The 25,120-nt window shown below is 40.4% G+C and overlaps 1 long non-coding RNA gene across 1 annotated transcript in view; it reads right to left on the bottom strand.

Moving 5' to 3' along the window:
• Nucleotides 1-1,878: 1,878 nt before the first annotated feature.
• Nucleotides 1,879-25,120, bottom strand: part of LOC140713476 (uncharacterized) — a 77,896-nt gene continuing 54,654 nt past the window's right edge. The window contains exons 2-3 of the long non-coding RNA XR_012095560.1: nt 5,643-5,731; nt 1,879-4,961 (exon numbers count right to left, since the gene is read on the bottom strand). This is a non-coding gene — a long non-coding RNA (uncharacterized lncRNA). The remainder of the gene's footprint in view (nt 4,962-5,642; nt 5,732-25,120) is intronic.

Genomic DNA, 25,120 nt, shown 5'->3' with positions numbered 1-25,120 from the left:
TCCAAGCTTTGGACTCGTCCTGAGGTGTAGAGTTTGATGAATTCACTGTGAAGATTTAGAGGCCCAGAGCCAAGGACATCATTACAACTCCTGTGTTCCCAACACAGAGCACAAAAGTGAGGGTAAGAATGTGTGATGCAGGTGTTTTTTTGTGTTAAAAAACAGTAATAAAACAAAACAAAAACTCCAGGGAGGCCCTGAAGGAAAGAATATTTTAGGTAAAAAATTAGGAAAAACTTGCTAAAACTCAGTCATTTCTCTGATGATCTAGGGAACTTACTTCCTTGCCACATTCAGATCTCTCTCTTTTTTTTTTTTTTTTCATAGCAATGCAGTAAGACAGAAACTATACTCTGCAGAACAAGTTCATGTCGATCTTTTGGATTGTCTGTCTTGCTTCTGTGCTTTAAGAAATTATCTCAGTAAACATAGAAGGCGAGCAGCATGACTGGCCTTTTCCCTAATTTGATTCAACCCTCAGCATCACTGCTAGTAAGGAATAGGATCCTTTTTTTTAACCCTTCAGATGGCACCAGGGCAAATTCCACAGTGCATTCATGAGTCAAGGGACAGTATCTCCATGCGAGAGAGATCTGCCTGGCTGGAATTTCTAGATGGCTTTCCCACTATAGGAATCCAAGCAAACCATTGTCATTCTTCCCTCTCTAGCAAGAGAAAAGAAAATCTCAGTCTTTAGAGCATTTGTTCTGTCTCAAGAACATGGGTTTTCTTTCCTGGAAACAAGGACTGGTTCAATGAGACCCCGAAAGTTGGTGCTTTGTGGTGTTGCCAAAATGCCTATTTCTGGCAAGCAATGGGGGGAGGTGCTACTTGAGGGAATCTTGATGCCCCTCAGAGTGAAACAACACATTCATTATTTAATAGTTATTCAACATCAGAGAAATGTTAGCCCAAGAAAAGGCTGAACTTAGACGACTTCACTAATAAGAGTATTTTAAGAATTATAAACAGAAATCACACTACATTAAATAGTGCGTTTCTAAGCTGAGTACAAGATAAATTGGCTGACAGGCTGAAGAGGGAAATAAAGAACTTAGTTGTGGATTCACAGTCTTGTGAATGAGTCTGTAACTGGTAGCACTGGGTGAGCCCATTTCCTGTGCCCTCCATCCTAAGGCCTCACAAGCACCTCAGCACCTGGATACTCCTAGGACTCCTCTGTTACCAGCCTCATGTGCTGGCAATCACTGAAGCAATAGTGACATTGACCCAAATAAAGTAGTCAGAACCATGATATGGCACATAATTCAGTATCTTCCAGGCCTCAACAATAACCATTTTGTATCCATAACTTCTCCTAAGAGACTTTATTTCCCAAGTAATCACCACTATAGCAGTTCTCTAAGATCCCTGGGAAGGCCAAGGTTACTTCAGGTGGTTCATTAGATCAATCTACTTCCATAATCACACCAAGATGCCATTTACCTTTTTCACTGTATTGACACCTGCACTGATGATGTCAAAGCAACGATGATGAAAACTGCTGATGCCTTAGCATATTTCAAGGCAGTAGCACCAAACTATATTAATAGCTATTGTATTCTTTACTGCCACCCATTTCATAGTACTCAAGAAAAAAACCCTGCCAGTTTCATTTAAGAGTGTCCTCAATGAAGCTGTGAAAACTACTCATTTTATGAGATCTCAACCCTGAAGCATACATGTTTCTAATACTCTGTGTTATGAAATGGGAATGTGCATAAAGCACATACATCTGTTGCATATGAAAGTACAGTATTTGTCTCAAGGAAAAAGCACTTGTGCAGTTGTTTGTGTTACAAGCAAAACTAGCCGGTTTTGTCATGGAACATCACTTTTACTTGAAAGAACAGCTGGGAGACAAACTACAATTACTCATACTTGGGTATTTGCCAGGCATTTATTGATTGAATAAATATGGTACTATATTCAGTATAACAACGAATGCTTTTGGTTGCAAGGAACAGACATGACTTTAACAGTAAAATAGTTACATCTCATAACTAGAAGTCAAGAGACAAAAGAGCTCAACAATGTCATAAGATCCAGGTGCCTTCCGTCCCTCTGCTGTGACCCCTCAGTGTTGGCTTTCCTTGTGTTGCAGGTAGCAAGACAGAAGCAGAATGTCCAAGGCATCATGTTTAGGCAGGACAATGTCCTGAGACATTTTTTTCCCCCCTTCTGTGGCTTTCTCTTAAGGAAGAAGACACTTTTTCTAGATTGCCCCTGCAGACTCACATTTTATTGACCTGAATTTGGTCACATGTCTACCCCTAAATTAATCCCTGACCAGGGGAATGAGATATGCCTTTGGACTACTCAGTCCCAATATGGGGTCTAAAGGTGGGATCAAGCTTCCCTGAGCAAAGGCCTGGTGGGTGAAGGGCTGATCACCCTTCAAAACAAAATTTGGGCTTTGTTAACTAGGAAGAAAAATGGGAGACTAGAAGAAACCTCCAGGCAATCACACAGGGACCACTCCATTCAGTAAATGAAGGTCTAGAACAGTGGTTACCAAATGCGAGTCGGCAGCAAGGCTACAAAGGAATCACCTGGGAGCTTGTTAAAAATATAGCTCAAAGTGTAATGTGCATATGAATTGCCTGAGGATCTTGTTGAAATACATATTCTGCATTTGCAACAAGCTTCCAGATAATATAACAACTGCTGGCTTATGGACTACACTTTGTTTAAGAATGATACAGACCTTCAAATTACTGACTCAGAATCTCCCAAGTGATCCTGGTTTGAGAACTGGGTTCAATGTGGTGAACATCAACAATGTACAAGATTGGTATTCATTCATTCATTCATTCATTCATTCACTCAATAAGTATTCATAGAAACCAAGCCCTGTGCTTATTGCTGAAACTACAAAGCATCCACATACTATTGGGGAAGAGGAGTGGGCTGACCTGGATACAGATATCTTTAATGTAAAGTGAGAAGGGCTCCAGCAGAGACATGCACAAAGCATTCTTCCATCTGATCAAGGAGCAAGGAGTGACCTAGTAGTGAAGGTGGGCTTGACGGGAAAGGTTTCACAGAAGAGCAGAGGACACTGGAGCTGAGCTTTCCTTAGGTGCCCAGAGTCAGACAATGTATGTGCAAGACAGCCTGGAAATACGAATGAGCCAAGTACATTCAGAGACCAGTGAGAACGTCTCTGTGGCTTATGTACAGGCTGAGATGGGGTGGGGGAAGGAAAAATTAGGCTGAGGCTAGATTATGAGAGGCCTTGAATGCTGTATTAAATCACTCTATAGCAACTGTTCTCAACCTTGACTACACTTGGGGAGCTTTCAAAAATCCTGATGCTGGCCAGGGACTGTGGCTTGTGCCTGTAATCCCAGCACTTTGGGAGGCTGTGGCGGGTGGACTGCTTGAGCTCAGGAGTTCAAGACCAGCCTAGGCAACATGGTGAAACCCCATCTCTACAAAAAAATACAAAAATTAGCCTGGTGTGGTGGTGTGTGCCTATAATCCTAACTACTTAGGGGGGCTGAGGCAGAAGGATCTCTTGAACCTGGGAGATCGAGCCTGCAGTGAGCCAAGATTGCACACTGCACTTTAGCCTAGGTGACACAGTGAGACTGTCTTAAAAAAAAAAAAAAAAATCCTGATGCCCAGACCACACCCTAGAGCAATTAAATTCTACTTTCTTTAGGGGCTGAGGAGGGAGGAAAGCAGGCATCGGTACCTTTTAGAGGAGGTGATCCAGCGTGTTGCTAAAGCTGAGAACCACAGCTCTACAAGAACTAGTGCCTGCCCAACCTGTTTGCATAGAGCGTGTTCTTCAATAAGGATAGAGCCCTTCCTTCCTAAATGTACTTTTCATTTCCATTTGATATTCAAAATCAGAATTATTAAAAAGGGTTTTGGCCTCAGAGGTCATGTGATGGGCACTGAAATGGAACTCCTCTGCACAAGGGCCTGTGGGATGCAGGCAGATGAAGCTGCCCTTTGTTCCCCTGCCTGCATTGGTGAAAGCTGATCCCCGTGAAGCCGCTGTCACTGGGCAGAGGGCACGTTTTTCTCTCACTAGCCTAGACCACAGGGATCTTTGACTAGAAATATCTGCAAAGTGTTTGCTGAATGAGAACACATTTCATCACCCCCCCTCTTTTCCTAACTGAATGCCTGTTCAAGAATCTGGGTATATTTTTATTTGATAAGATGAAAAGATGAACTGTCCACATTGTGAAGGCTGACAGAATAATCTTTTTGTAGGTGCTTCACAACATGAATTTGAAATGCTCGCTCTTGTTTTGATCTCTGTACTCAGGTGCCGACATGTTATAGTTAGAAGTTGTCCCTTCTCTCATTTATCAGCATTAAGGTTCCTGAAATAATCTTTCAAGTGTCCAAATGTTGCCATAAAATGCTCGTCACTGTTGTCTCCTCAAGTTGCTGAATTTCTGGGGTGTTTTGAATTTTTAAAATATATTTTAAGCACTTCAATATATAAAACAAACATAACTTTAAAAAGAAACAAAAAGCAGCACTCTAAACTTGTTTACCATCTAACTCAGGCCCCCAGTTTTCAGTCAATAAATTATTCAACCCCCCCACCCCAACTTCAGTGGAATGGAACACGCTCTTCTGCTGTGCGACAATGGAGAAAGGAGGTTGACATGTGCAACTGCCACAGCTCCCCAGCTTCCTGGGAATGCCCGCCTGACTTTGGGCAGACATTGATGTGGCCCTAATGACTATTTTGACTGTGTTCTGTTTTACAGCTCTACCCAACACACAAGAGGTGAAGTACTGCTTTGTTTTCAGAATTAAACTATCTCCCAGGAAGCCTTCTGGGGTCCGCTTTGCTTTTCCTTGGAAAGGCTCCAGATAAGAGGCAGGCTGTTGTTCCTCCACATCAATTCACAGGCTTACTTTTCAAATAATTCACCCAGTCTCTTCCCTCCACGATAGGCCAGGCTTTCCCCACAATCACATGATGTGACCTGTAAAGAAAAATAAAACAAACACTTATCTGGAGTTCTGACTCAAAGAACTGGATTCTATGGAAATTACAGGCTTTTGCTCTGGCTGTACAGATGTGACTAGGAATCCATGCCATGGCTAATGCAGGAAGGGAACTGGCCTCCATGTGCACAGGCCTGCCAGTGTGTGGGTGGCCCAGGATGAAGCCAGCACCTCCTGGGCAAGCCTCAGCTGGGTTTGAGTCTCCGAGCAGGAGGACTGGGACTCACACCTGTCCACTTATAATGTGACAGCCCCCACCACTAAACTTGCATTCACACAGCCCCAGAAGACGGGCTGTCTCCAGTATCCTCACTTGTGTGGTGGCCTCTCATTCCTGTGGCCACTTTAACAGAGCTTGGCTCACCCAAGACCCTGCTTGGACACAAACAAGCTGGCCTTTGATGACAGGAAGGGAGTGGAGATTCCCTCAACGTCGGAGTTTTAATCTTGGTTCTGGGGGACATTACCTCCCTTTTTGTGGATCGCTGATTGCTTTCAAAACACCAGGAATCATTTTACCTTACAGGGCTGGTGTGTGCTATGATTAATTTAGCTAAGGCTCTTAGAAAACAGTAAATGGTGAGCAGCCCTGTTAGTTCCCTTTTTAGAAAGCACTTTAACACCCCTGGGCAGCTAGTTTGATGAGAAGTGCTACTCACCGTGACTCTCATGCACATTCCTTTTTCTTGACTGATTCTCGAAAGGCTTTTCAGTCCCTCTGATAAAAATGCACTGCTTCCAAATGAGTCTAAAAATTAAGCAGGAATACAAATTTTATCTTTAAAAAAATCAATCCTAATTTCTAATGAAGGAAAAAGAAGAAATAATTTCATGCTAATTAGGAGGGAGACACATAGCCTGCATTTTGGAGATAAATAGGACAAGCGTTTGAGTTTAAAGTTTAACTGGAAAATGTCTGCCTCAAAGGAAAACTCAATTTGAAGAACTTGCTCACAGCCTAGGGATCTCACTCAGCGATTCTTACCCTTTCCCCTTCTCTTTCCTTTCCTCTCCCACCCCCTCTTTCAATGCCGAACCCCACAGGCCACGGGAGTGAGTCTTTGCAAGGCGCATTAGTACATCTTGGGTGGTGCCGAAAAGCAGGGATTACACATGCTGGAGACAGTTTGGCAGCGGATGTGCCTTAACCCAGCACTGCGGATTCCACATTCTTCTCCTGGAGGGGAGCAGTCTCCGCGGTTGCCTGAAATCCCATACTGCCAGCAGCCAGGGGTTCAGCAAATGCCTGGGGAGCTGAAGGGTTTTCTGGAAACCTGTCCAATCTCTGCCTCTTTCTCTGGGGTTGCACAAGGATGTGCCAAACTCATCCCGTTTGATAGTTTTAAAATTGCCGCTTACATGTGTTTTTAATTTTTATGTAATAAAGGAATGAATGCTTTATAATTAAAGACCAGTTGGTGATTAAAATCAGTTTCGTTGATGACTAACAAACACAAATAAAACCAGATATAAATCTTTATGAGATCTGTGAGGCCCACAGCAGCGACAATTCCTCTTCTCCTGACCACGTTTTCTCTGAAGCAGCGAGTCTCTCCACTCTCCCCCAGCTCTGTTTTGGCCCAGTAATTCTCTCTGGCTTCTACAATGGCCTATCCTTTAACCTCCTGTTTTTGATTACCAACTAGTGTTTATTTTAAATGTAGTTACTCGCCAATTAAATAGAAATTAGCTACATTTACAGACAGGGTTCCTGATTACTGCTTCTTCCTTTGGCAACTATTCATTCTTCTTTAGGCAGTCCTGAAAGCAGAAATCCCAAGGTCCAGATCACTTTGCCAGGGCACCTTAGGGTAGCTACCTGTTAAGTCCAGAGTTGAAGGAAGTAGGGATGAGATGCTGTCTTCGCCCACTGGGACCTGGAGCAAGCTGGGCAGTCACTGGAGAGGTTTCCTGTTGTAATTCAGTTAACCTTTTTTTTTTTTTTTTTTTTTTTTTTTGATGGAGTCTTGCTCTGTCGCCCAGGCTGGAGTGTGGTGGTATGATCTTGGCTCACTGCAACCTCCCCATCCCGGGTTCAAGCCATTCTCCCACCTCAGCCTCCAGAGTAGTTGGGATTACAGGTGCCTGCCACCACGCCCAGCTAATTTTTGTATTTTTAGTAGACACAGGTTTTCACCGTGTTGGCCAGGCTGGTCTCAAACTCCTGACCTCAAGTGATCCACCTGCCTCGACCTCCCAAAGTGCTGGGATTACAGGCGTGAACCACCATGCCCGGTTAACCCATTTTTGATTCAAGACAGACTCTCCTACCAGTAAGTCAGGCTTATTTCACAGAAGGAGGAGGAAGAGGAGGAGTTGGGGGAGGAGGAGCGGAGCAGAGGTGGGGAGAGGAGGAGGAGGAGGTAGAGGAAGAAGAAGAGAAAGAAGAAGGAAGAGGAGGAGGAGGAGGAGGGGGAGAAGGGGAAGAAGCCATCTTCAACTTTTCTTTGTTTTTTAGGGCAGCTGAAATCCATCTTCCTTTTCACCCAAACACTGATACAGCTGCCTGTTTGGGTGAAGGAGAGGTTCCCTTTCTGGGTTGGGTAGAGCACATAGGCTATAGCAGTCAGCATCAGGGAACAGCCAATATGTAGGCTTAATATTTTTAAATCAAAGCCATTGTACTAATCACCCAGATAATCTGATATGGATATCATTTATTCTAAAATGAGAACAAGAGACACATCTATGACAGAATTCATTAGTGTGATCCTTTTTCAGTCCCAACATGTGCTTCTGCAGATTGAATAATGTCTATATCAATTCTATAGATTGTATTTCAATGTATATTGCTTCTTCATAAGGAAATGTCTTCTCCCGTTACTATGGTTTGAATATTTGACCCCTCCAAAGCTCATGTTGAAATTTGAGCCCCAGTGTTGGAGGTGAGGCCTGCTGGGAGGTGTTTGGGTCAAGGGGGCAGGTCCCTCATGAATGGCTTGGTGCCATCCTCATGGTAATGAGTGAATTCTCACTCTATTAGTTCTCACAAGAGTTGGTTGTTCAGAAGAGCCTTGCCCCTTCCTCCTGTGTCTCTTGCTGGCTCTCTTGCCTTGGGATCTCTGCACACAGCAGTTACCCTTTGCATTCCACGGTGAGTAGAAGCAACCTGAAGTCCTCAACAGAATCAGATGCTGACACCATGATTCTTGTACAGCCAGCAGAACCATGAGCCAAATAAACCTTTTTTTCTTTATAAATTACCTAACCTCAGGTATTCCTTTATAGCAACTCAAAGATGCTTACAAGGGTCAATTAACTTTGTTTATAGTAGCAAAGAGTGGAAAATTGCCTACAGGCACAATAGTAAGTGATTGGGATTGGTTAAATAAAGTAAATTACACATTCATTTAATGAAATACAGTTCAGCCATTAAAAATGGAAAGAAAGGACTTCCACTCTGTAGAGAGATAGAAGACACACCATTCTTACACTTACAGTGAAGGTAACTGAGTTAACTTCAAATTCAGAACTTTTTTTGAACTTATTAGAGAGCTAAAGTATCAGAAGAAACAACGGGTTCAAAATCTGAAGGCACAGAATAGAGCTGGTGTTGGAGCATCTTAAAAGTTTTGTCCACAGTTTCCAGCCTGGAGACTGGGACATGGGGGCTTATGGCACCAGGTTTCACTGGGGCAGGTCCGGTGCTGTTTTCCAAAGTTACTTAGGGGAGCTGAAGGGTTTTCTGGAAACCTTTATTTAGTTGACCCTTACTCAGGTCAGCTTATTTCTTCCCCATCCCTTTCAGGGAAGTTATATGATTAATTTGTAACATAGTAAAATGCATTTATCACAATCTGCATTCCATCTTTTCTCTCATATCCTGGTTGAGGTTTTGTTGTTGTTGTTTTAATTTTACTTTAAGTTCTGGGATACATGTGCAGAAAGTGCAGGTTTCTTACATAGGTATACATGTACCATGGTGGTTTGCTGCAACCCATCGTCTAGGTTTTAAGCCCTCCCTCCCCTTGCCCAACAAGGGAGGAAGACAGACCCCCGACAGGCCCCAGTGTGTGATGTTCCCCTCCCCGTGTCCATGTGTTCTCAGTGTTCAACTTCCACTCATAAGTAAGAACATGCAGGGTTTGGTTTTCTGTTCCTGTGTTAGTTTGCTGAGAATGATGTCTTCCAGCTTCATCCACGTCCCTGCAAAGGACGTGATCTCATTCTTTTTTATGGCTGCATAGTATTGCATGTTGTATATGTGCCACGTTTTCTTTATCCTGGTTGAGTTTAAAAAAAAAAATTACATGCAATAAAATTCACTTCTTGTGGTATAGTTCTATCAGTGTTGGCAAATGCACAGAATTGTACTATGGACCACTATAATTCTATACATAATAATTCCATGACCCCAAAGTTTCCTTGTGCTACTCCTTCCTAGACAACCCACCCCCCAACCCCTGATCCGCTGCCTACTCATCTGTTTTCCTCCCTATAGTTTTGCTTTTCCCAGAGTGCCATATGAATAAAATCAAACACTTCTGGGTCTAGCCTCTCAAAATGCAGGTAAGATTTATCTGTGTTGTTTTGTGAATCAATTGTTCATTCAGGGTTACTGCTGGTGGCATTCCATTACATGTATGTACCACAGTTTGTGGTACATCTAGGTTGTTTCCAATTTTTAAATCAGCTACAAATATTTACCTATAGGTTTCTGTATTGTAGGAGACCAGAATATGCCACCCCAAAATATGCTTCTTTGGCATATGGATTGTTCTGTGCTAATCATTTTGAGAAACTGCAGACACAGAAGAAGATCTGAAAACAGAGTAGAAGTTGCCCTTTTATAAAGGACATTTATGTCTATAAAGGAAATCTCCATTTGTAAGGGTGTCTATGAAGAAAAGGACATTATATCACTAGAGACTCTTATCAAAGAACAAGGTACCAGACTTATATCTGTGTAAGAAATCTTACCCTTGTTATCCCACTTTCCTGGGCATCTCCTTATGTCTGTCCTTCCTCACATCCTTCCCTCTTTATTTCAGTAGACAATTGTATTTAAGCCTGAAATCAAAACCACACCTTTGGGATTTACTTATTTCTCTGGGTATCTCCCATGTATAATAAGGTATACATGTTGTTAAATTTGATTGTTTCCCTCTTGTTAATCTACCTTTTGTTATAAGAGTCTGTAAGAATTTGAAGGGTAGAGAGAATCCTCTCCTATAGTTTGAACATCTTTTCTTTTGTTTTGGATATATAGCTAGGCATGAGATTGCTGGGTCATATGGTAGGTATATGTTTAACTTTATAAGAAACTGCCAAACTGTTTCCCAAAGTGGCTGTACCATTTTGCATTCCTACCAGCAATGTATATGAATCCAATTGCTCAGAATTCTCACCAGCACTTCAGATTGCCAGGCTTTAAAATTATAGCTATTCAAATAGGCACGTTGTGGGTGTTTTAGTGTGGTTTTAATTTGTATTTCCCTAATGATTACTAAAGAACATTTTTTATTATGCTTATTTTACATCTAAATATGTTCTTTTTTGTGGGGGAGGGAGGATGGAGTCTTGCTCTGTTACCCAGGCTGGAGTGCAGTGACGTGATCTTAGCTCACTGCAACCTCCGCCTCCCAGGTTAAAGCGATTCTCTTGCCTTAGCCTCCCAAGTAGCTGGGACTACAGGTGCGTGCACCACGCCTGGCTAATTTTTCATATTTTTAGTAGAGATGGGGTTTCACCGTGTTAGCCAGGATGGTCTCCATCTTCTGACCTCGTGATCTGCCCACCTCAGCCTCCCAAAGTGCTGGGATTACAGGCGTGAGCCACCACGCCTGGCCTAAATATGTTCCTTAGTAAAAACTCTGATTCAATTTTTTGTTTTGTAAAATTGGGTTTTTTGTTTTCTGGTTGTTGAGTATATGAGTTCTTTATATACTTCGAATATAAGTCCTTTGACAGATGTGATTTTAAAATATTTTCTCTTAGTTTGTGGCTTGTCTTTTTTATTCTTTTAATCAAAGAACCAAAGTTTTTGCAGAACAGAAGTTTTTTAAAAATTTAATACACTTTATCAATTTTTTCTTTCATAAATCATGCTTTTGGTGTCATATCTAAAACCTGTTTTCCTAACTCAGGATTTCTCAACAGATGCACAACTGACATTTTAGACCAGATAATTATTTGTTGTGGGGACCTATCCTGTGCCTTGTAGGATGTTCAGTAGTATTCCTGGCCTGGTCTCTACACATCAGTGCCTGTAGTGTGCATGTGTGCATGCATGTGCAAACACACACACACACACACAGGCCCCAAGTATAACAATAAAAAATGTTGCAGACATTGTCAAATGTCTCCTGAACTACAAAGCTGACCTTTGTTCAGTGGCCTAACCCAAGGTCATATACACATTGGCCAGGCTGGTCTTGAACTCCCAACCTCGTAATCCGCCCACCTCGGCCTCCTAAAGTGCTAGGATTACAGGTGTGAGCCACCGTGCCCAGCCTGACTTTCTCCTGTTTTTTTTTTTTTTTTTCTCAAAAAAGTTTTATGGTTTTATGCTTTATGTTTAGGTCTATGATCAATTTTGAGTTAATTTTATATGAGACGTGAGATACAGGCTGGGATTCTTTTTTGTCGTTTTAGTATGTGGACAGCTATGGTCTAAATGTTTGTGTTTCTCCCAAAATTTACAAGTTGAAATCCTAACCCTCAAGGTGATGGTATTAGGAGGTAAGGCTATGAGAGGTGGTTAGTTAATGAAGGTCCTTATAAAAGGGAACCCAGAGAGTTCGTTGGCCTTTCTGCCATGTGAAGACACAGCAAAATAACGGTTGTCTATGGACTAGAAAGCCGGCATTCCCTAGACAGTAAATTTTCCCACACCTTGATCTTGGAATTTCCAGCTTCCAGAACTGTGAACAATAAATTTCTATTGTTTATGAGCCACCCAGTCTGTGATATTTTGTTATGGTAGCCGAGATAGACTAAAATGTAGACATTCAGTTGTTCCCAGGCCACTTATTTGAAGAGACTTTCTTCTCTCTATTGACTTGCATTTGTATCATTGTCAAAAATCAGTTGACTGTATTTATGTGGGTTTATTTCTGGTTTTTCTTCTCTGTTCCACTGATATATGTGTCTGTTGTTTCTACATTACCATAGTCTTCATTACTGTAGCATTACAATAACACTTTAAATTAGGGGGTCCCCCAATATTATTTGTTTTCAAAAATTTTTGGCAAGTCTAGTTCCTTTGCCTTTCTGTATAAATTTTGAAACCAGCAGTCAACATTTACATAAAACGCTGCTGGAATTTTGATTGAAATTTCACTGAATCAATCTAACAAATTGGGCAGAATTAACATCTATCTTAATGTACTGAATCTTCTCATCTATGAACATGGTATATTTCTCCACTTATTTGGATCTTCTTAGATTTTTCTTCAGTGTTTTGTACTTTTCAGCATACAGATCCCACATAATTTGTTTCAGTTTTATACTTACGTGATTTTTGGTGCTATTATAAATGGTATTGTTATTTTAATTTTGAATTCCAGTTTTCCTGCTATTATATAGAAATACCATTGATTTGTATGCATTGACTTCATATCCTGAGACTTTTATTAAATTCATTAGTTAGTTCTAGGAAGTTGTGTGTAAGTTGTTTAGAAATATCTATGTAGGATATCTACATAGTTACGTTATCTGTGAATAGAGCTGACATTCCCTTTATTTATATGTCTTGTCTTATTATAATGGCTAGTATTCCCAGGGTAATATTAAATGCACATTGTGAAAGAAGGTACCTTTGCTTTGTTCTCCATCTCTGAGAAAAGGTCTTCAATCTTTTACCATTAAGTGTGATGTTGTGATGTTAGATGTAGATTTTTTTGTAGATATTTTTTATTAACTTAAGCAACCTTCCTTCCTTCCTTTCCTTTCCTTTCCTTTCCTTTCCTTTCCTTTCCTTTCCTTTCTTCCTTTCTTCCTTTCTTCCTTTCTTCCTTTCTTCCTTCCTTCCTTCCTTCCTTCCTTCCTTCCTTCCTTTCTTTCTTTCTTTCTTTCTTTCTTTCTTTCTTTCTTTCTTTCTTTCTTTCTTTCTTTCTTTCTTTCTTTCTTTCTTTCTTTCTTTCCTTCCTTCCTTCCTTCCTTCCTTCTTCCTTCTTTCTTTTTCTTTCTGTTTTTAGATGGAGTTTTGCTCTTGCTGCCCAGGCTGGAGTGCAATGGCCATGATCTTGGTTCACTGCAACCTCCACCTCCCAAGTTCAAGCGATTCTCCTACTTAGCTGGCATTACAGGTGTGTGCCACCAACCCAGCTAATTTTTTTTCTATTTTTAGTAGAAATGGGGTTTCACCATGTTGGCCAGGCTGGTCTTGAACTCCTGACCTTAGGTGATCCACCTGCCTCAGCCTCCCAAAGTGCTAGGATTACAGGCATGAGTCACCACACCCAGCCACAAGTTTTCTTTTATGTCTACTTTGCTGTAGAAATAAAAGAAATGAATACAAGTGGAATTTTGTCAGATGCATTTTCTGCATCTATTTTCTTCTGTAATCTGTTAATAGCTTACAATGATTGATTTTTTAAAAGTTGAACCAGTCTTACATTCCTTAGTTCATTGCCTCTTGGCCATGGTATATTATCCATTGTATATATTAAATTATAATTTTAAAAATTAAAACATACATATACATGTAAATATTTACAGAAAACTTACAGAAATAGATATATAGATATATCTATGTGTATGAGTTAGTGCACGTGCGTGTGTGTGTGTATATATATACACACACACACACAGATATATATCTGCACATATATCTCCAAGCTGTATCCTCTGAAAGGGGTTAGAAACAATGATATCTCGGTTAAAAGGAGAGCACCTAACTCCTAATGATACCAGTTTCTAAATACTGTCCTCTAATAATAGGAACCAGGAATCATTGGAGAACTGTCTGATTCTAGGGCCGGGGCAATGGAAACAAATATGAGTCTGGATATCTTGTGGTGTTTCAATGTAAGGAAATTTAAAAATAAATAAATAAATAAATAAATAAATAAATAACATAAAAAATGTGCAGGAACCAATCTGAAAAAGCTCCCATGAAACAATTTGAGCAACAAAATAAATAATAAGAGTACCATGTTAGTTTATAACTAAAAGAATAAATTAAATATCCATGATCCCACAAATAAATGAATAAATGATTAAATAAATACATAAGTGGGAGAAAGGGAAAGCTCTTTTTAAGAAAAGAATCTCAGTTATTATAAACATAGAAGGCCTGGGGGAAATATAGAAGGCCTGGGGGAAATACAAAAGTACCGTTAAACCCCATAGTAACCATTGCTGCAGGTTAAATCCTCCAAGGATTCTAAAAAGAATGGGTGAATGTTCAAGTAGAAACAGAATTTTGCATAGTCTCCAAGTATGTCTGTACGACTTTGTATGACTCTTCTTCAACTTCAAAACTATTTCTAAATAAAAAGTAAAATATAATAATAAGGGAGAGAATACTTAGTGATGTGGAAAAATGTTTATGATCTATTACATTTTTAAAAAGCCATTTGATTCCAATTTTATGCACCTAAACAGTTACACACACACACACAAACAACCAATTAAAAAATTAAATTTTGATTTAAAATAGCTTAAACCATTGGTATCTCTTGGTGGTGGCATAGAGTGCAATAGTAGTGATTTCAGTTTTATAGCATCATCGTTATTATTATTGCTTATCAATATTTTCTAAAATTTTCTATCATGACTATGCATTCATATTAGAATAAGAATATATTTAAAACATTCCTGGAGGATATGTTTCATGCTTCATATTCTGCATTGTGTTGAAAACAATAGTGGGTGCTGTCAAAGCGAATTGTTGAATTGAAGCAGTGCCTTACTATTTCCTTTTGCAAAATAGATCATCATCCACCTAATTTATATTTGTATACAGAACCTATCTTAGTGCTTTGGACAAAATACTCAGTAATAGTTGAGTTATAAATATAGGTTTTGCTCTATTTAAGTTAGTATTAAGTCAAGAACATCTGGAAAAATAACATGTATAGCATCTAATAAATGGAAATCACAGAAAACATTTAGTGCTAAACATTATCCTAAGCACTTTACATATCTTAATTTATTAAATCATTAGCACAACTCAGAGGGGCAAAGATACTACTATTACCCTCATTTTACAGATGAAGAAACCAGGGCACAGAGATTAAGTAATTTGCACAAGGTCACACAGCTATAGCAAGTGGCAAGCAGTGATATAAAGTACTTCTATATTTATTGTTATTTAACTTCTCACAGCAACTCATTGAGTTAGGTATCTTGATCTCCAATTGTCAGATGAAGAAACTGAAACTCAGAGAAGTAAGTGACTGGCCTAACTAAAAGTGTCAGGGCTGGGACACTTGACCTCAAAACCCTTGCTGTTTCAGCTATAACATGCTGCCTCTTGCATTAACATGAAGTGGGCAAACCAAAACAGGATATTACCAGAGAGCTGTCAAAACACATCTCCAGCGGAGAACTCCACATGTGGATTAGTTCTTTCCCAAGTCTGCTTAAATTTCACACCATCCACCTACATGGTTTTTTTGTTTTTTTTTTTCTCTTACCAGCTGAGAATGGTGACATTTCTTCTTCTCTGGTCTAAATCAGAAAAACTTGCAGCACTACGGTAACCACTAAAGAAGGTATATATTAGCTTACAGAGATTTTTTTAATTTAAAGAGGCAGGGGAAAAAAAAAAAAAAGATACAATCCTGCTTCCATTCTTGTCTGTGAGAAAGTGACTGTGGGCATTCTCAGGCAAAAAATAAAGTAACTTCATTTTTAGAGTAAATGCCCTGTTGACAAGTTGGCAGGGCTGCCTTGTTTGGAAAAGAATGAGCAGAAAACTCAAAGGATAATTAGTGTGTGGTAACCTAACAGCATGCAGCAGGGCTGTACCGTGTCTGGCAGAGGCAGATGTGGCCACACAGTTCATTAACGCTGTATAGTTTGTTTAATTCCAGTTGGGGTAATTAGAGAAGGCTCTAGAACCTGCCTAGAGCTCCAAAATAGACACTGATTTCAGCAGCAGTGGGGTAGATCTAAGCCACCACAGTGGGCCCCAGGAGATTAGAAGATTAGAATTCCTCACAAACCCATCTGCTTTTCTTTGACAATCATCTCTGCATTGGCCATCATGACAGAGGAGAGGAACAGCATGATGGTCATAATAAAGGAGAATTTTTAAACTGGCTTTACAATGCACTCTATGGTGATTCCATTATTTAGCTTATCTCTTAACTTATATTTTGCTTAAGTGTCCATTAAAATCACAGGAGTTTCTCATTTTTATAGTGAATAAATTTTAGTAAAATTGTTTATGAAGTAATTTTTCTATTAATGTAGTTTTGTCTTTCTAACAATTTCTTTTAAGAAAATTAAAGCTTTTCCATTGGAGAAAAAAAATTAGCTAGGTAATATTGGATGTTTTGTATATGAAAATGCTTGATAGGCTTTTGAGAATTATATCACTTTTCTGATTTTTCTCCTAGCCTTACTTTCTTTTTTCTCCCTTTCATATTGCTCTTCCTCAGACCATGGAAATCACACCTATGCCCAAGATTCTCTGTCTCCACATTCACAACTCTTGAAATTCAGCTCTGATAGATCTCTTTCTGCTTGTGTATTTATACTGCCCAACAGAGCTAGGATGCACCATTACATACAGCCAATAGATGGCCGCTTTAAAATAGAAGGGGCCACGACTTGATGTATCCACTTAGTCATTCTCTTGTGCAAATGACTATTGCATTTTATAAGTTCGCTGGACCTGAAAAATCTATCAGATGAATTTGTTTATAATGCTACACTTGCAGTGTATACTTTCTGATCCTAGCAACTGATGTGAGGGAAACAATCCAGCTATGCTGAGCAAACAGGGAAAGCTGAGCTGCTGCTAGACATTTTTCAAAAGTCTTCCTCTGTGTGGTTAATTGACCAATAGATAACCAAGTGACTTTGAGTCTTTTTTAAAAAAATTAAATAAGAACAGATTTTTTTTTTCTAGGCTACATATGTAGTCTGTCAGAACAACACAACTATTTGCCAAATTCCTGTAGCCCCTGTCTTTAGCAGAAGAAAGAGAACATGTGCGGCTTTTGTTTATAGCTGTAGGTCAGTGTGGTGTGTCACTGATCTGATCAATGCTACCATGTACCCTGGGCATGACTCCAGCCTCCCAGCGAAGGATTGCTTCAACTTTCCAGGATTTGCATTGAGACATTACGTATGTTTTCTTTCTCTCTTTTTACCTGTCTTTTCCTGACTGCCTAGAAGGGGTAAACTTGCTTCACTTACCCATCCATCACCCATTTGGACTCCCACATCTAGTTTTCTATGGAGTAAGGCAAAAATAATTGTGAGACTTCTCTCCTACCACATTAGAGGAGTGGTGACCAACATCCCAACATAAAGCTTGTTGTTGGTACCATGCCCAGTCTGGCTTCTTATCCCTAGTGAAACTGAGTAGTTCAGTGAGAACAAGATATTACCCAAAGTCAGCTCCATTCAGCAAATAGTGTAGGCTTCCTGGCTTTGTTTCCTCAGCTCTGGAGTTCATCACACCATAAACCACAGGGACTTTGTAGGCATGTTATTGTATTAGCACCATACGGAGACTGCTCATGGAACTCACATGCAGAATGTGTGATGTCAGAGCAGTTCGCATGAATCCAAATTTTGTGCAGCTGTTAGACACAGTTGTTTTATTTCATCTTTTATGTCAGCACCATCCCAATAAATCCACTGATCCTGAGATTAAAAAATAAAGAAAGCGCTGTGTGCTCACACATGTTTCAGAGCCAGGAAGCTCTATACCACTTATATGTAGATGTACACTCACTACCAGGGGTCACATCAGAGCTATGGCTCTCATACTCACAGAAGGACAAACATAGCTGTGGAAATCAATAGGAAAGCAAATGCGAAAGGACAGTAGCCCTCACACAAATCAGAAACAATTATCTAGAATCAGATACACTCTTTGCAATAGGTGCCGGCAAAGGAAAATTTCAGGATGGACATTGCAGTTTCTTCAGAAGACATTTGATAAAAATCATTCAACAAAATGAATTGGCTTCTGAAAAGGAAAAGTCTTGGCTAATGAGTCCCCCTGTCTCTACCTTACAAGGCTTCCTTGGGTTTGCCTTCACTGGGGCAAGATATATCATTGTCTTTCACTAGTAAAAGAAAACCTTCAAAGATTGCCACCCAAACAATGCTCATATTCAAAAATAAATAGCTCTCAATGTTTCCTTGGATTTTAGAAGGCTACACACATGTTTTTAAATGCCTGAATTTTTAATTATATATGCTATTTATGACTCTCCATAATATGACTAGATGTGTTATTTAAAAATAAATGGTGAGGGGGCGGAGCAAGATGGCCGAATAGGAACAGCTCCAGTCTCCAACTCCCAGCGCGAGCGACACAGAAGACCGGCGATTTCTGCATTTTCAACTGAGGTACTGGGTTCATCTCACTGGGGAGTGCCAGACGATCGGTGCTGGTCAGCTGCTGCAGCCCGACCAGCCAGAGCTGAAGCAGGGCGAGGCATTGCCTCACCTGGAAAGCGCAAGGGGGAAGGGAATCCCTTTTCCTAGCCAGGGGAACTGAGACACACAACACCTGGAAAATCGGGTAACTCCCACCCCAATACTGCGCTTTAAGCAGACAGGCACACCAGGAGATCATATCCCACACCTGGCCGGGAGTGTCCCACACCCACGGACCCTCCCTCATTGCTAGCACAGCCGTCTGTGATCTACCAGCAAGGCAGCAGCGAGGCTGGGGGAGGGGCGCCCGCCATTGCTGAGGCTTAAGTAGGTAAACAAAGCTGCTGGGAAGCTCGAACTGGGTGGAGCTCACAGCAGCTCAAGGAAACCTGCCTGTCTCTGTAGACTCCACCTCTGGGGACAGGGCACAGTAAATAATAACAAACGCAGCAGCTCTGCAGACGCAAACGACTCTGTCTGACAGCTTTGAAGAGAGCAGTGGATCTCCCAACACGGAGGTTGAGATCTGAGAAGGGACAGACTCCCTGCTCAAGTGGGTCCCTGACCCCTGAGTAGCCTAACTGGGAGATATCCCCCACTAGGGGCAGTCTGACACCCCACACCTCACAGGGTGGAGTACACCCCTGAGAGGAAGATTCCAAAGCAAGAATCAGACAGGTACACTCGCTGTTCAGAAATATTCTATCTTCTGCAGCCTCTGCTGCTGATACCCAGGCAAACAGGGTCTGGAGTGGACCTCAAGCAATCTCCTACAGCTAAAACCTACAGCTGAGGATCCTGACTGTTAGAAGGAAAGCTATCAAACAGGAAGGACACCTACACCAAAACCCCATCAGTACATCACCATCATCAAAGACCAGAGGCAGATAAAACCACAAAGATGGGGAAAAAGCAGGGCAGAAAAGCTGGAAATTCAAAAAATAAGAGCGCATCTCCCCCGGCAAAGGAGCGCAGCTCATCGCCAGCAACGGATCAAAGCTGGACGGAGAATGACTTCGACGAGATGAGAGAAGAAGGCTTCAGTCCATCAAATTTCTCAGAGCTAAAGGAGGAATTACGTACCCAGTGCAAAGAAACTAAAAATCTTGAAAAAAAAGTGGAAGAATTGATGGCTAGAGTAATTAATGCAGAGAAGCTCACAAACGAAATGAAAGAGACGAAAACCATGGCACGAGAAATACGTGACAAATGCACAAGCTTCAGTAACCGTCTCGATCAACTGGAAGAAAGAATGTCAGCGATGGAGGATCAAATGAATGAAATGAAGCGAGAAGAGAAACCAAAAGAAAAAAGAAGAAAAAGAAATGAACAAAGCCTGCAAGAAGTATGGGATTATGTAAAAAGACCAAATCTACGTCTGATTGGGGTGCCTGAAAGTGAGGGGGAAAATGGAACCAAGTTGGAAAACACTCTTCAGGATATCATCCAGGAGAACTTCCCCAACCTAGTAGGGCAGGCCAACATTCAAATCCAGGAAATACAGAGAACGCCACAAAGATACTCCTCGAGAAGAGCAACTCCAAGACACATAATTGCCAGATTCACCAAAGTTGAAATGAAGGAAAAAATCTTAAGGGCAGCCAGAGAGAAAGGTCGGGTTACCCACAAAGGGAAGCCCATCAGACTAACAGCAGATCTCTCGGCAGAAACTCTTCAAGCCAGAAGAGAGTGGGGGCCAATATTCAACATTCTTAAAGAAAAGAATTTTAAACCCAGAATTTTATATCCAGCCAAACTAAGTTTCATAAGTGAAGGAGAAATAAAATCCTTTACAGATAAGCAAATGCTTAGAGATTTTGTCACCACTAGGCCTGCCTTACAAGAGACCCTGAAGGAAGCACTAAACATGGAAAGGAACAACCGGTACCAGCCATTGCAAAAACATGCCAAAATGTAAAGACCATCAAGGCTAGGAAGAAACTGCATCAACTAACGAGCAAAATAACCAGTTAATATCATAATGGCAGGATCAAGTTCACACATAACAATCTTAACCTTAAATGTAAATGGACTAAATGCTCCAATTAAAAGACACAGACTGGCAAACTGGATAAAGAGTCAAGACCCATCAGTCTGCTGTATTCAGGAGACCCATCTCACACGCAGAGACATACATAGGCTCAAAATAAAGGGATGGAGGAAGATTTACCAAGCAAATGGAGAACACAAAAAAGCGGGGGTTGCAATACTAGTCTCTGATAAAACAGACTTTAAACCATCAAAGATCAAAAGAGACAAAGAAGGCCATTACATAATGGTAAAGGGATCAATTCAACAGGAAGAGCTAACTATCCTAAATATATATGCACCCAATACAGGAGCACCCAGATTCATAAAGCAAGTCCTTAGAGACTTACAAAGAGACTTAGACTCCCATACAATAATAATGGGAGACTTCAACACTCCACTGTCAACATTAGACAGATCAACGAGACAGAAAGTTAACAAGGATATCCAGGAATTGAACTCATCTCTGCAGCAAGCAGACCTAATAGACATCTATAGAACTCTCCACCCCAAATCAACAGAATATACATTCTTCTCAGCACCACATCGTACTTACTCCAAAATTGACCACGTAATTGGAAGTAAAGCACTCCTCAGCAAATGTACAAGAACAGAAATTATAACAAACTGTCTCTCAGACCACAGTGCAATCAAATTAGAACTCAGGACTAATAAACTCAAACAAAACCGCTCAACTACATGGAAACTGAACAACCTGCTCCTGAATGACTACTGGGTACATAACGAAATGAAGGCAGAAATAAAGATGTTCTTTGAAACCAATGAGAACAAAGATACAACATACCAGAATCTCTGGGACACATTTAAAGCAGTGTGTAGAGGGAAATTTATAGCACTAAATGCCCACAAGAGAAAGCTGGAAAGATCTAAAATTGACACTCTAACATCGCAATTAAAAGAACTAGAGAAGCAAGAGCAAACACATTCGAAAGCTAGCAGAAGGCAAGAAATAACTAAGATCAGAGCAGAACTGAAGGAGATAGAGACACAAAAAACCCTCCAAAAAATCAATGAATCCAGGAGTTGGTTTTTTGAAAAGATCAACAAAATTGACAGACCACTAGCAAGACTAATAAAGAAGAAAAGAGAGAAGAATCAAATCGACGCAATTAAAAATGATAAAGGGGATATCACCACCGACCCCACAGAAATACAAACTACCATCAGAGAATACTATAAACACCTCTACGCAAATAAACTGGAAAATCTAGAAGAAATGGATAATTTCCTGGACACTTACACTCTTCCAAGACTAAACCAGGAAGAAGTTGAATCCCCGAATAGACCAATAGTAGGCTCTGAAATTGAGGCAATAATTAATAGCCTACCAACCAAAAAAAGTCCAGGACCAGATGGATTCACAGCTGAATTCTACCAGAGGTACAAGGAGGAGCTGGTACCATTCCTTCTGAAACTATTCCAATCAATAGAAAAAGAGGGAATCCTCCCTAACTCATTTTATGAGGCCAACATCATCCTGATACCAAAGCCTGGCAGAGACACAACAAAAAAAGAGAATTTTAGACCAATATCCCTGATGAACATCGATGCAAAAATCCTCAATAAAATACTGGCAAACCGGATTCAGCAGCACATCAAAAAGCTTATCCACCATGATCAAGTGGGCTTCATCCCTGGGATGCAAGGCTGGTTCAACATTCGCAAATCAATAAACATAATCCAGCATATAAACAGAACCAAAGACAAGAACCACATCATTATCTCAATAGATGCAGAAAAGGCTTTTGACAAAATTCAACAGCCCTTCATGCTAAAAACGCTCAATAAATTCGGTATTGATGGAACGTACCTCAAAATAATAAGAGCTATTTATGACAAACCCACAGCCAATATCATACTGAATGGGCAAAAACTGGAAAAATTCCCTTTGAAAACTGGCACAAGACAGGGATGCCCTCTCTCACCACTCCTATTCAACATAGTGTTGGAAGTTCTGGCTAGGGCAATCAGGCAAGAGAAAGAAATCAAGGGGATTCAGTTAGGAAAAGAAGAAGTCAAATTGTCCCTGTTTGCAGACGACATGATTGTATATTTAGAAAACCCCATTGTCTCAGCCCAAAATCTCCTTAAGCTGATCAGCAACTTCAGCAAAGTCTCAGGATACAAAATTAATGTGCAAAAATCACAAGCATTCTTATACACCAGTAACAGACAAACAGAGAGCCAAATCAGGAATGAACTTCCATTCACAATTGCTTCAAAGAGAATAAAATACCTAGGAATCCAACTTACAAGGGATGTAAAGGACCTCTTCAAGGAGAACTACAAACCACTGCTCAGTGAAATCAAAGAGGACACAAACAAATGGAAGAACATACCATGCTCATGGATAGGAAGAATCAATATCGTGAAAATGGCCATACTGCCCAAGGTAATTTATAGATTCAATGCCATCCCCATCAAGCTACCAATGAGCTTCTTCACAGAATAGGAAAAAACTGCTTTAAAGTTCATATGGAACCAAAAAAGAGCCCGCATCTCCAAGACAATCCTAAGTCAAAAGAACAAAGCTGGAGGCATCACGCTACCTGACTTCAAACTATACTACAAGGCTACAGTAACCAAAACAGCATGGTACTGGTACCAAAACAGAGATATAGACCAATGGAACAGAACAGAGTCCTCAGAAATAATACCACACATCTACAGCCATCTAATCTTTGACAAACCTGAGAGAAACAAGAAATGGGGAAAGGATTCCCTATTTAATAAATGGTGCTGGGAAAACTGGCTAGCCATAAGTAGAAAGCTGAAACTGGATCCTTTCCTTACTCCTTATACGAAAATTAATTCAAGATGGATTAGAGACTTAAATGTTAGACCTAATACCATAAAAATCCTAGAGGAAAACCTAGGTAGTACCATTCAGGACATAGGCATGGGCAAAGACTTCATGTCTAAAACACCAAAAGCAACGGCAGCAAAAGCCAAAATTGACAAATGGGATCTCATCAAACTAAAGAGCTTCTGCACAGCAAAAGAAACTACCATCAGAGTCAGCAGGCAACCTACAGAATGGGAGAAAATTTTTGCAATCTACTCATCTGACAAAGGGCTAATATCCAGAACCTACAAAGAACTCCAACAAATTTACAAGAAAAAAACAAACAACCCCATCAAAAAGTGGGCAAAGGATATGAACAGACATTTCTCAAAAGAAGACATTCATACAGCCAACAGACACATGAAAAAATGCTCATCATCACTGGCCATCAGAGAAATGCAAATCAAAACCACAATGAGATACCATCTCACACCAGTTAGAATGGCGATCATTCAAAAGTCAGGAAACAACAGATGCTGGAGAGGATGTGGAGAAATAGGAACACTTTTACACTGTTGGTGGGATTGTAAACTAGTTCAACCATTATGGAAAACAGTATGGCGATTCCTCAAGGATCTAGAACTAGATGTACCATATGACCCAGCCATCCCATTACTGGGTATATACCCAAAGGATTATAAATTATGCTGCTATAAGGACACATGAACACGTATGTTTATTGCAGCACTATTCACAATAGCAAAGACTTGGAATCAACCCAAATGTCCATCAGTGACAGATTGGATTAAGAAAATGTGGCACATATACACCATGGAATACTATGCAGCCATAAAAAAGGATGAGTTTGTGTCCTTTGTAGGGACATGGATGCAGCTGGAAACCATCATTCTTAGCAAACTATCACAAGAACAGAAAACCAAACACCGCATGTTCTCACTCGTAGGTGGGAACTGAACAATGAGATCACTTGGACTCGGGAAGGGGAACATCACACACCGGGGCCTATCATGGGGAGGGGGGAGGGGGGAGGGATTGCATTGGGAGTTATACCTGATGTAAATGACGAGTTGATGGGTGCAGCACACCAACATGGCACAAGTATACATATGTAGCAAACCTGCACGTTGTGCACATGTACCCTACAACTTGAAGTTTAATAATAATAAATAAATTAAAAAAAAAAAAAAAGAATGAAAAAAAATAAATAAATAAAAATAAAAATAAATGGTGAGACTGGATTTTCTGTGATTCATTTTGGATAGGTTGGGGTTCTTCATGACTTCACAAAGAAATAGAACTTTGGGGATAAAAAAAGAGGGCAAGAATTCTCTGCTTTTCTGGACTGGTGTGGGCACACTTTCTGGCCCCAAGTTAAGACTTTGTTTCAGGTTTTTTTCTCTCTCTCTGCCTCGTCCTTATCACCTCACTCTAAGGACTTTTACAGAGTCATCTTCTTGCATTGTGAGATGGCAGAGTAAAGCCTTGCACACACATTGCCCTGTGTGAAAGTGGCTCATGCACAAGAAACATGTGGAATTGTTTGTTTGACTTGTCTCCCCTCTCCATCATATTTTGTTGTACTTTTTTTTTTTTTTTAATCAGAGAAAACAAAACAAAACTATTCCAGCTTATCTTCTGAAGAAGATAGAAAACATTCAACTGCAACATGCTGTGAACATTTTAGGGCATGCTTCTCATTTCAGATGCATGGTGTGCCTAGCTACTTAAGACAGAAAATCCCCTGCTGTGTTCTCTAGGCAGGCACTAGAG

The sequence above is a fragment of the Chlorocebus sabaeus genome, chromosome 15 (assembly GCF_047675955.1).
Source record: "Chlorocebus sabaeus isolate Y175 chromosome 15, mChlSab1.0.hap1, whole genome shotgun sequence".
NCBI lineage: Eukaryota > Metazoa > Chordata > Mammalia > Primates > Cercopithecidae > Chlorocebus > Chlorocebus sabaeus.
Note: the sequence above shows the minus strand (reverse complement) of the source record. Positions and strands in the feature narration are given on the sequence as shown.